This window comes from Pyrgilauda ruficollis, unplaced genomic scaffold (genome assembly GCF_017590135.1).
Source record: "Pyrgilauda ruficollis isolate IOZ18807 unplaced genomic scaffold, ASM1759013v1 scaffold219, whole genome shotgun sequence".
Taxonomy (NCBI): Eukaryota; Metazoa; Chordata; class Aves; order Passeriformes; family Passeridae; genus Pyrgilauda; species Pyrgilauda ruficollis.
In genome coordinates this window covers 43,967-56,886 of record NW_024521317.1, presented here as the reverse complement: position 1 = coordinate 56,886, position 12,920 = coordinate 43,967, and positions in this window count along the sequence as shown.

Genomic DNA, 12,920 nt, shown 5'->3' with positions numbered 1-12,920 from the left:
GCAAACTGGTTTAATCCTCTGGGTGAGCACTACTGCAGCCTGAGGATCACAGCTGAGCACCGTGGTGATCAAGAACCTCTGCAGGTGTTTTTCAGCCATATTTTGCTACTAGAGCTCTGGGAGAAGCAGTTCAGTTCCATATTGCTGCTGCTCAAAGCCATATCCACAAGGTGTACACCCACCCTGTAGTTTAGCCAGGAATTTGAAGGGGTGCTTGGTGAACGGGATGAGTTACAGAGTTGTATAAGGTTTAAATCAATCCCTTTTCAGCAGAGCACTTATGTATGTGATTACCTTTAAGGCTGTATGTTCCTCATTAAGTCGGTGGGGTTAAGTATGCCCTTAATGATATAACAACGATCAGAATATGCTTAACTCTTTTACAGATGGCAGCCCTGAGCCAGGACCCTCATTAGTGCTCCCTCTACACTGACAAAGGGACTGGGCCCTTTTACTACAAGGGAAATGGGATGTGGTCTTCCATAAGATTTCAAGCATTAAATCCAAATGCAGTTTCCAGAAGAAAGCCACTCAAATCCACACGGACATCCCAGCTACATTACTGTACATCTCACCGCCTGAGTTCTGCATGGAAATGTCTTCTGAGTGTGGAAGTGACTGTCCCAAGCTCTTGGAGGATCGTTTGTAAACGTGGCATGAGGTTTGTCTTCTAAAATGCTGCTGTGAACAATTTGTCACTGACTGAAAGTCTGACAAACAAGCCCCTCTAGGCTAATTCAGACAGTGATTAGGAATGCTTCTCTGGAGCTAAGGATGGAATACAGACTTTGAAGACATTGCTTTCACTTATGACATCCAAACACTGCCTTAAAATAAAAATAACAATGACAATGCAATGCCAAGAATCCAAGAGTTAGGAAATGCCACAAACTTCATTCAGCCCTTTTTTGAGTCAGGTGTCCATTGCATGACCATGCACAATTCTTTTCCACCAATCCACCACTTCACTCATTGTGAGGAAAGAATTAGAGCTGTCCAGGAGAGAGCTGTCTGTAGAGATGCTCACTGATTTCAAAACCAAGCAGTTAATCAACTTCTTTCTGTTCTTCCATTCTACATCCAGCCCCAGGTTCTATCCTTTACATGGCCTTAAACTCCACATTTAATATGGAATTATCCATTTCCTCACAGGCACTCCTAGGGTTCTTTTAACAAAACATCCAAGTACATCACACTGGATAAAAAGTTTGTCTTCACAACTGATATGTGAGAAGAGAATTAACAGCTTCCACTCTGATCATTTGTTGTTTCCTGATACTCTACTTCCCTCCCATTTTCTCCATTGGAATTCCCATCAAGTGCTTCTTCCTGTTATTTATCCTGACTATGTACTTGAGAGACAGTACTAGGAGCAAAGAAAAAGAATTATTAAATGAAAACTTCAGAGAATTTGGCTGCCAAACCCTAAAAACCTCTACTAAACATTTTGTGAACTGAAATGTTTTGAGAGCCATACAGCTTGGCCAGATTTGGGAAAAAAATTTATAGGGATGCCAAAATATCTCAATTTGATATCAGAACAACTTTCATGTCAGATTTCAGGTGTTTGACCAAAGCCTGCTTGGGCTCACAATGAGAATGGACAAACCTTTGGTTTGCTTGTGGTTTATTTGTTTGTTTGATTTACACAGTGTCTTTTTCATTAAAGCATTTCTAGTAGATTGAGAGGAGTGTTGCTGATCAAAAAGTTAAAAAGTTGCAACAGAGATCAGCACAATATGCACTCAAAGCATCTCAGTTCTTCTGGGGATGCCAATTGAGATTTAAAATTAAAACATTAGGAATAAGGTTCCTTGATTTTAAGGATAAGTAATACAGATTAGTAGGCAAAGGTATGTTGGACCTTGCAGTGACTCCTGGTGGCCAGTTGTCCTGGAAAAGAAAGGGAATATCAGTGTAAAAGCATGGCACAAGGGTGCTGTTGACAGGCCGGCAGGATCCTGAAGCTGCAGGCACTGCCCAGAAAGGTTCTTCCCTCTGGGCACCTTCCAGGGCTGCAGTTTCTCTGGAGCATTAATGACATTCCTGGCTGCTGGGATTCAATTCCAGTCAGCAAGGGAAGCTCCCAAAGGAAATCTCAAGAGTGCCTTTTTTCTGTTCTCTTCCAGCTATTTGAGTACCTAGCTCTTCTCTCATCCCCGAGATTTTGGGTCGCAATGAAAATGTAAAAGCTGAAAAGTACTGAATAGCAGGAAAATATTAGAAGTTTATTAAAGATGACAAAATAGTGCTTTTCCCCTTGCTGAAAATGTCAATGAAAGGTAGATATTTCTGACAAATTTCCAGTAGAAAATAATGAATTTCAACCAATAAAATCCTAAGAATATAAAAAATAAATTTTCAGCATAAAATGTCTTTTGTTATTTAGTAAAAAATTTCCACAAACCTTGATATTTTCAATATACCCCACAAACCTTGATATTTTCAATATACCCCAAAAATCTATATGTTTTATCAGAAAAGAGTCAACAGCAAATTATAATCATGAATACTCTGATGCATTTTAAGTTTCCTTATTTTTGTTTTTCTGAGTAAATCCTTGTGGGCCACAAAGAAGAGCACCTTTGTGATGTCTTTCATAGAAACACAGCATGAGCCCAGAAGGCAGCCAGTGGGATCTAGGAGTGATGCTGTAATTCCTCCAGGCTCTGTGGCTTTATTTGTGGGGATTTCTGTTCACTGGCCTCCAAAGGCTCTTCTCAAGTATGACTCCTCCACCCAGGATGTGAAAGCTTAATGCTTTAGGACAGATATGTGCAAAGGAAAAAAGGAAATGTCTTTTAAATGCAAAGGAAGACAAAGTAGATAAAGGAGTGATTTTAAGTTAAGCTAATGAGAATTGTACAATTAATTTTAAAATTAATATATTTATTTCTTATAAATAAAATAGAAATGACCTTTTAGAAATGAGCATTTTTGTGGAGGATGATGGCTGAGACACACGCAGACAGTGAAGGCAGATGCTGCTACCTAAACATGTAAACCACTAAGTTGTACAAAGTGCCTCGCTACTTTTAAATTGACTGAAATGAAACCAAATTAATTTGGTTTTTATTTACAAGATTTCTCCTTTTGTTCACATTCACTACTCTAGGCAGGAATGAGGTCACCCCTGGCCACATGTGGGGCAGGATTTACATGGAAGGCCCCAGCAGTGCTCTGTGGAAGAGGCTTTGAGCAGCAGGAACAGCATCCAGGCTCTTTCTTGCTCCTCACACAGTTGTGCTGACAGGTCTGGAGCTGCCCTTCTCACTGTCACAAGCTGCTCATGCCCCCTTGTCCCCTCCATGTCGTTTTATTTCTTTGACTCACAGTTAACAAAGCTCCGCACCTCCATCCCTACGGACTGAGGGCCCCTCTTCCTTCTCTGCATTCACAGCAAGCTCAGCCAAACCTCCACACTGAGGCAGCTTCCCAGGCATCCCTGGACGGGATTTCCTTCAGAGGGTTCTGGGGCCCATCCAAAACCCAGCCCAACGGAGCAGTGGGCTTTCCCCCACACCGTCCTATCAGAGGACTTCAGCTCCAGCCCACTGTCACTGCCACCTCATCAAGCTGACATGGAGGTGCCAAGAAAGTGCTGTCCTACCCCAGAACTCCAACTTGTCACCGCCTCAATGTGAGCCAGCGACATTTCCTATTATTTCCACAGATCTCCGGGGTGTGAATCTGGGATATGGGCTGTAAACATAATTCACAAAGCAAGCTGAGGCTGCACTGATAAATTGTATTTCTTACCCCTTTAAACACTCAACACACCAAATACATAAAATATCTTTTTATTGACTTCTTCCTGTGTGGACAGACCCACTCCAGAGAATCAGCCCATATTTTTTCATGTCACATGAATGAAAATCCACATTGGATGACAATCTACTGTGGACCCATTTATGGTGATTTATTGAAGCTTAAGACACTACCTTCTAAACATATTTTGTGTAACCCACCTGAGAGTCTGACCATCTGGTTAAATAAGATTTTCTAATAGATTTCAAAATGTTGCTGCACTTGGCCTGAATATACTAATGTTAAAAACCTCAGCAGCAAGGAAAAAATACCAATTACACAGAGGCACAAAGAATTCCTGATCAAAACTCTGCAGCAAATCCTCAACTGCTGCAAATTGGCATAAAGCAACTTATAGGGGGCAGGAATCTGGTGAGCTATGTAGGTATGAATGGCTGTAATTCCACAGGATCTGAAATTCTTATTCTTGAAGAACTCAAGCAATCAGGGTTCACCAGATTGAAATGAGTATCTTACAGGCATGATGCTGTGAGATAAAAAGCATGCTGGCTGTTTTCCAGCAAGGAACTTGAGCATGTCCTTATCTCTAAGCTTATGAGCAGTCACACTGAAGTCTCATGCTTTGGGCCTGAAATTAAACATTAACTCAAGGATTTGGGCCAGCACCAATGAAATTTTAAAAGTGACAACACCAAAAGCCAAGATTGTTTTGGGAACAGTTACTCACGTGTATCTGGTCTGAGCTCAGCTGACAGTCTCAGGGAGGGATGAAAGTGCTGTTACCTTTCTGCTTTCCATTATTTCAGGCCTGACAGTATCCCATTTAACAGTGGGAAGTGTTTTCAAGTTAGTAAATAGCTACTGAGATAATTGAGAGAATTTAAAATAAACTTATATAATGCCTTGCAAAATGTAGCACACCTTCTTCTCAGTCATCCAAAATACAAATAGAGGAAAATTAAAAATCTGTCACAAAGCTTTGAATTAATTATTGTTTTATCAATAGCTGAGTATTTTGCAGTATTTACCTGCAACTTCAGCTATTAAAGTAAGTCAAGGAGACAGGAAGTGAAGATGGAAATCAGAAAGAATAAAAGCTGCAAAATTAAGCTGCTCTCTTTCACATGTGAAATTCCATATAAAATACTTCCCTATAAATAGTTGTCAATAAACACAACTGCTGCAAATGTATTTGGTAAATGTTGAGGTCAAAGGCCTCAACTGTTTATTGCCTTGTAAACTCAAAGGCAAGTAAATTTATTGCCTGAACGAGTTTCAGAGTATTGGCCATCATAAAAACTCTGCATCCAAGGTACAAACCAGTCCATGGGCTGTATCACAACTATTCCACACACAACTCAGGACCACCACATGTAGCATAATTCCAAGTATCAGAAATACATCAGAAATATATTGCTGCCATGCTGGATGTACACTGCACTTCACAGTTGGAGGAATGGATCTCACTATTTATGTAATCTAGGTCTCACAGAGAGAAGATTATTACTTTATTTTACCTCTTTTCCCTAATAGAAAAAGGTTGAATTGGTTCTAAGGCTTTCTATAAACTGATGAGAACCATGGTTGGTGTTTAGTGACAAATCCTATCCTTAGATCCATTATTCATGACTATACTTCCAGCATTAATATTTTGAGAACCTTGTTATCTTCCAGCTGCAAAACATAAAAGGGCCATTTCAGAAACAAAGTGCATAATGTGTGTGTGCGTGTGTGTGCATACATACACACGTATACAATGTATGTATATATGTTTTCTTGACCAGGGTTCTGTTTAAGGAACATTGTGTTTCTGTCCTCTCAAGTTACAGCTCTAGAACTGAACGTGCTCTGTGCCCTTCTTCACATGATCCTCTTTCAAGTATTGTATGATTATTAATTATTGTAAATTAGGAGAGAACAATCTCACAAATTGGATCAAGAGAAAATTCTAGGCTTAAGCTAATATGGCATTTGGTATAAAACACTACACTTAGTAATCTAGCCTGTACACTCCTCAGAGATTTTCCCTCTAATGTTTTTCTCTGTACCATGGAATATGCAGCCAGTGCTAGCAACTTTGGGGTAATTCCAGTTCTGGGGTAACTCCAATTTTTAATCCCCTTCAGTTGTGTGGTCAAAAGGAGCTGTCCGGCTGCCCAAACTGTGCTTTCCAATTAACTGGAACTGCATCCTGCCTCCACTCTGTGAGTCCGTTTGTGAGTAGCTGATGATATCTGCAGATAAAGCTTTGCAGGGTGTTATTTGAGAGTGAAGCTGCTGTCAGGGGATGGAGCAACTGAGTGCATCTGCCAGTCAGCAGCCCCAGCATCCCCACTTCAGCTGAGCACACACACGTGCAGACAGGCCCAGGACAGTGCATGCACACAGACAGTGCCCCATACAGACAGGAAACCATCAAACAGCAAACCAAAGGCAGCAGATTTAAAAATCTACTTCCACAGATCTGCAAGCTCAAATAAGTCAGAGATTTAAATACAAAACACCCAGGAACATGCATAGGTACGCCTCATTTCCTAGACAACTATGGCACAGGTACAGAATGTAGATTATTGGTTTTACTCCAGGCACATGTAACTGTTTTCTGATATTATTCCCATCAAAGAAAACTCAGCTTTCCTCCAGCCCTTTCTTGGAAAAGTTAAATGTTAAACATTGCTCCATCTGAGAAACTGCCCCAGCAGATTCCATGCACAAACACTTTGTCAGTGTCAACAAACCAACATTTAAACTGAAAGGTACTGTCATGCTGACCCTCCTTCTTCTATTTGCACCTTTTAAAAAACCACAATTAATCCAAACCACATATAGCATGTGACAAGCATAATACCAAATACTGTTATGTAAGACTGGACAAATCAGAACATTTAACACTTTTTCCCATGTTTCCAAACAGCTTTATCCTGGGATGATAATACACAAATGCAGAACACTTGTGACTGAAGACTTCATTGGAGCAATGGACAATATTTCCATCCAGGAAATTCAGCTCCTGCTTCTTTCCACACCAGAGCCCCTTAACACACCCACTGATGAAGATTTATCACTTATAGGTACTGACTTTTGGGGGAAAGGCTAAGAAAGCAGTACCTCCAACCCTAGCCAGTGTTACCTAACAGAGCATTACTCATGGTAGTAATTCCACTAGGGTTAATGGGAATAATCAGTAGAATGGTTAAAGTGAAGGAGAAATAGATTCCAAATTAACACAAGGAGAATATAAGCCAAATAATAATAATGCACAATATTAAACATAAACCTCTTCCAGGTACTTCTGTCCTATAAGTCTGTTTAGCACAATTAATGGAATAACAAATAAGTGTTATAACATTACTCACCCATTACACTGTCACTCGACAAACAACACAGCCATGAACTTTTCTTGGCATAACATGGGCTATAAATGGGGTACTGTTGCTTAATCATTCTCCATGATGTTTATAGGAGGGAAATAAGAGCTCAGTATAACTAGAGGCCACAGGAGGGACACTTTAAAGGCTGCACTGCCATGTGTGTCAATACCAAGAGCTCAGCACATCTGGCTTAATTCATTTTTTAGCTGTTTGCTAACTGGAGACCAGGTGTTATTTCCTCTTTGAGATGGGAAATGCCTTTAATTGCTGCCAGGGTATCTCCCTTGTGCCAAATGGGCACTCAGCAGACCCTGTGAAAACCAGTGGACTTGTGGGAGAAGCTGGGGCTGGGATTTGCCCACGGTGCCTCTGCAGACCACAGGCCCTTGGAACAGAAGCTGGTCTGACTGTGCTCTTAGTCTGACAGAGCCTGAGCCCATGCAAGGCTTCTCAGTGTTTTTGAAACAGAAATGTAGAAGAAGATGTCTAATTCCAAAATCCCTACCCTCCTCCAAACAAAGGAAGTGTATCTCTTTAGCATTATGTCTTCCAAGATTTCTTCCAGAACAAGGTACAGCCTTTAAGGGACTACCCAGCAATCCTTTTCAGAAAGGCAGTTTTTAAAAACAATCACCTGTTGCTACAGTCTTTTGGGGAGACCTTTTGACCAGTTGGACCCAGTTTGTCTTTCAAAACTCAGTTAAACATTAGCAAAGCTGCTCATGAATAATTTTTCATAAGAAGCTTTTTTTTCACATCCATGTTTGGCAGGAAGCAGAAACAATTTGAGGCTGTTAGAGAAAAATCAAACTTGCCTCAGATGATCTGTATCCCCAGACAAGTTTAGAGCACAGCTGCAGATAGGTTTTGGAGATATGAGCTTTGTGCACTCACACAAACATCAAACCACATTACCGGCCACAGGAACATGCCAGAGAAGTTCATTTGAAAATCATTATGCATTCATTTCTACAAGTAACACCTTGTGGTCCCTGCTGTGAGTGTGGTTGTGCTGCAGCTATTTCCTTTTATGTCAGAAATGTTTTTTGGAAGTTTGGCAAGAGAAACACACTAATACTTTTGTTAAGAAAAATTTCGGGTTCCACAGCAGGTCCTTGAGAACAGCAGCATAATGGAAGTATTCAGATTTTTATCATTTGTAACTCAATTTCAGCTTTGCCTTACATCAGAATAAAATTCCTTCAAAGCTAATTTCAGTCCTGTCCCAAGAGAGCATTTGTCCATATCATGAAAACAGGGATTTTATTTAACACGATTACATGCACATGCTGGTGCAGTCAGATGCCTGACTGGAATAGCAGAGTTAAGACAGGTCAGGATGAAGGTGCACTGGTGGAGCTTGGCAGGGAACCTGCTTTTAGTGTTTCTGGCTCTAGCTGAGAACATCAGTTTCTCGTTGGTGAGTTCTGAAAACAAAATTCTTTCCAAACAAAAAAGAAAAGAAATAAATCCCTTCACAAATTCTACTTTGGGCAATTGTGTCGTAACTTAAAATCAACAAACCGTACAAAGGAGGTGAATCAAAGTTAAACACATCTGTGGACATGACATTCTTTGATTCTGTTTCTTACACCCACTTTTCAAAGCAGGCTTCTGATGCATCAGGCTCAGCTGGCAGAGGCATTTTATTCAAGTTCTCCCAGCCAGTGCTCCTCCACAGGTATTAAATCCCTCTGGGGAATGCAGGCACAGAGGTAATAAACATATTTGTTTCATTACAACATCTCAAAAAATGTAAAAATTCTAAAAAACCAACTGTAAGCTGACCTGCAGCCAAAGTACACATTAATTATACAGCTTAAGTCAGGCGGATGCTCAAGGAAAAGAGATATAATGTTACACCCAGCTGGATACTTTGTAGTTAGCACAAATGTAATATAAAGCGTACCAGAGTTTGTCAAGTGTCTGTCTGGATTTTCAGTTTTCATTAGTACTATAATTAAAACCACATTTTCAGCTATATTACCTATAACAAGAAAGGAATGAGAAATGAGGTTGTCAAGGTCAGTCTCTTTCTGCTCTTTATCCTGAGTATCTGCAGGCCACAAGCTGTTGAATTTGGTGTAAACCAGAGTAATAGGATGGAATGTCACGTTACAACCAAACCTTTGTGGTTGCAAAGACAAACTGATGAGGTCACTTCCTTTTAATCACCAGCGGAGGGCATTTATCAACAGCCACATAAGTCAGGGGGACAGGGAGGCAGATGACAGACAGACTGACAGATATATGGAAATACAAACACCCCAAACACAGATACCACAGAGCTGATGCACAGAACGTTCCTTTGCAGAGAGCTGCACTTGATCTTGTGCTGTCACAGCCCTTCCCATCTATAAAAGGCACAGAAATGCTGTTTATGCCCTTCCTATGGCTTGTCACAGAGGGCACAGCAAAGATTTCGAAAACAGGGACAATGGATGACTTGCACAAGAACAACCTCAGAAGATTTAGACCCAGATTCAGATTTTTAACACTTTCAGAGAATTCACAATTTTGCTTAATGCCTCTAAGGCCAAGTGAGCAGGTAGCAGAGAGCAGAATTCCCAGGAGAGGGACGTGGCGTTACAATCACTATAGTGGATGCCTTAATTAGAGATGGGTGGTGAAAAGCAGCACAGCTTCATCAAACTCAACATTTACCAAGGATCTGACCCACAAATTCCAGTACCAAACATGCAAATTTTTTTCATATTCAAGTGCAGCTAAGTACTTGAGGCAACCAAGGCACCAGTGAATGCAAATGGAATTCCCTAGCTGTGGTCTGAAAGGTAAATATGGGTTTAGCTTTCATGAAACTCAGGAAAAAAAAAAATAAAAAAGCAAAGCAGCTGATCGGTCATGTTAAATATAAATGACAGTTTACCTGTGATACTAAAAAGGGATTTTAGCTTCATTAAAAACAAAAGCTAACTACTATGAAGGAGATGAGTGAGCTATTACAACACTGAAAGACTTAAAAACGATACCCCAGGAGATAACATTCTGAGAATAAAGTGAAAGAGCTCATATAAAATACAAAAGGTGTGTTGTAAAGAAGGATCAGAAGGGCAGACTTTGAGCTTCATCCAGTCATAAATCAAAAGCTTGTTCTCCATCATTCTTGTCTATGAGGTCAGCTTTGATTCCCAAGCTACAATTCCCAAAGGATGGAGGTATTTCTATTGGCAAGTATGTGTCTTTCTTCCCCCGGGCTGGCTCTGCCAGCCCTGCTGTCACCATGGACTGTCATTATCTCAATCTCTTTACTGCCCAGGATTGTTCCATCCTGGAGCCATAGGGAACTATCACAGGGCTGCGAGAGGAAAACCCTTTCAGAAGACTGAGGGCATTTGCAACAGATTAATTGACAAAGAAGTTTATCAAGCCAGGCCATCTGCAATAGTTCAGTGATTCCCCTTCACAGGGACCAAATGCTTTAGCACTCCAGGTGACATGTCAGGGATACAAGCTGTTACACAAAATAAAAGTGTTAAAAAACAATTCAAAAACTCTACCACCAAATAATATAATATCAATTCTCTATCCAGTCATGTGCTTCATATCTTTTGCATTTGAGTAACTGCAGCAATAATCTTTAAGCTTTAGCTCAGGCAGACTGTCCACACTCACAAGAACAGTCTGTGTAAACAGGGCTCCCCACCTGAGCACTGGAGACTGGCTCAGCATCCCCATTTGCAGTCAGGCATCTCTGCGTGCACAGATGAAGGGCAGACACTTCCCAGACTGAAATAAACACAAAACACATTTAGCATGTTGTTTCCTCAACCTTCGTGTAACATACTAAACCAGATAAGTGTTTTCTTAAGTCGAAAAAACAATAATTTCAAAAGATTTCTTGAATAATACTCAACACACCAGACTTCTACAATGTCCTCACACAGTGAGTTCTATTATTTCCTCCATTAGTATCATAAAGGTTTTACTTCTGTAATTCTCACTTACTATAGAGCAACGTTGGTGTGTGGTGTAAAACCTGATAGTTACTGCGGGTATCCCTAACAGAGATAACATTTACACAGAATAATACAGACATCTGATCCCGTATGTTTCTAGAGATAAAAACCTTCATTCTTTTGACAATTCGTAAGGGGAAGGCTTCGAGGGAGGTAAAACCTAAATTTTTAATACAAGATCGCCCTCTACTGTTTAGGAGAGAGGAAAACGAGTGAGGATCGCAGAGCCTGGTTTGGGCTGGAAGGGACCTTAAAGCCCAACTCGTTCCAACTCCTGCCAAGGCAGGGACACCTTCCACTACCCCAGGCTGCTCCAAGCCCTGTCCAGCCTGGCCTTGGGCACTTCCAGGGAACTGTTCCACATATTTTTATCCTACATAAAAAACAACCTGGAAAAGTAAAATGATTCCTTGTGGGTTGTTGTGGTGATATGATGGTGGAGGGCTCCCAAAGAGACCTGGGACACCACATTAATTAATTAGGCTTACTAAAACTTCCAAAAACTGAGATATGAAATGAGAAGTGACATGCCTTTGGCATCACAGATGATTGCCTGGAGTTATCACTTACTGATGTTCTTCAAATTATTTTGATGATTTGGACATTTCAGATCTGATTTTATATCTCCTTGCAGGGAAAGCTCGCACCTATAGAGCTTGTTTATTCAAGGTTTATCTTTACCTAAGAGGATGTGCCTTCAATCTCCTCCCCTCCTTGTTTCACACCACTTCCCTGGCTGTCTCTGCCACACATTCACATTCATTCCAAGCTTTTACCTGATGTAAATCAATTATTTATTTTGTCCACGAAACCTGAGTGCTGAATGGCAGATAGAAGATGCCACATGTGTGCAGCACCCCACTGTCCCAGAGATGAGGGCTCTTCCCATGACCCAGGGACAGCAAAACCAGGTTAGGCTTGGCTGTACTTATCTGGAATTTCAACATTTTACTGGTGTGAAAAGTTATGAACTCGGGATATAAAGCTCTTCCCTTTGGTTGGTGCAGGCAGACACAAGAGCCAGGTGTACCCAGAGGAACATCTGACTGCAGTTCCTGGCTCAGCCAATTATCTAGAAGCCAAATTAAAATTCTGATTAAATCATAGCTTTCACCAACTAAATCGTCCAAATTACACATTTCAACCTTATCCACTTCACAGGCCCTCAGTCCATGAACTCACAAAGACTTCCAGAATGTAAAGCCTTGATGTTGATGCTCTCCTTTTTATATGTCAAAAGGACACTTTTTGGCAGAAAACTAATCTTTCCTACAAAATACACAACAAACAATTTGATGTGCTGGGCAACAGCTCAATTTAAGAAATAAACAGACCACCCTGAGAGGCACTCAGCCAATAAACACAATATTTGTCATTTAATTCTGGAAGATGCCAAGGGTAATAAGAAAATTCACAGGACTTCCCACTGGGCTCTTTTTCCCAACCTTTTTCCTAGATCTAGTTCAAATTTCACACATTCTAGCCCTATTTATTTCTGCCACAGCCATTATCACCATTTTCCATGCAATACCATTTTGATTTCCACTACATGAAGGCACCCAAATTCCTGAGAATTCTTTTGATCTTTCAAAGAATGACCAGGAGCATTACCACTGTTGCTCTTTTTGTATTTATTTACCAGCCTCATGCTGCTGCTTCCATAAAGGTGCAATCCCCAGACTTCAAGTCCGCAATAACTTTCTCCTGAACAGGCAAAAATCAATAACAGGAGGAAAAAAAACCCAGCAAATTTCACATTTTGATCAGAGTACATGTGTTGCACATAATATCTGATGGGACCACT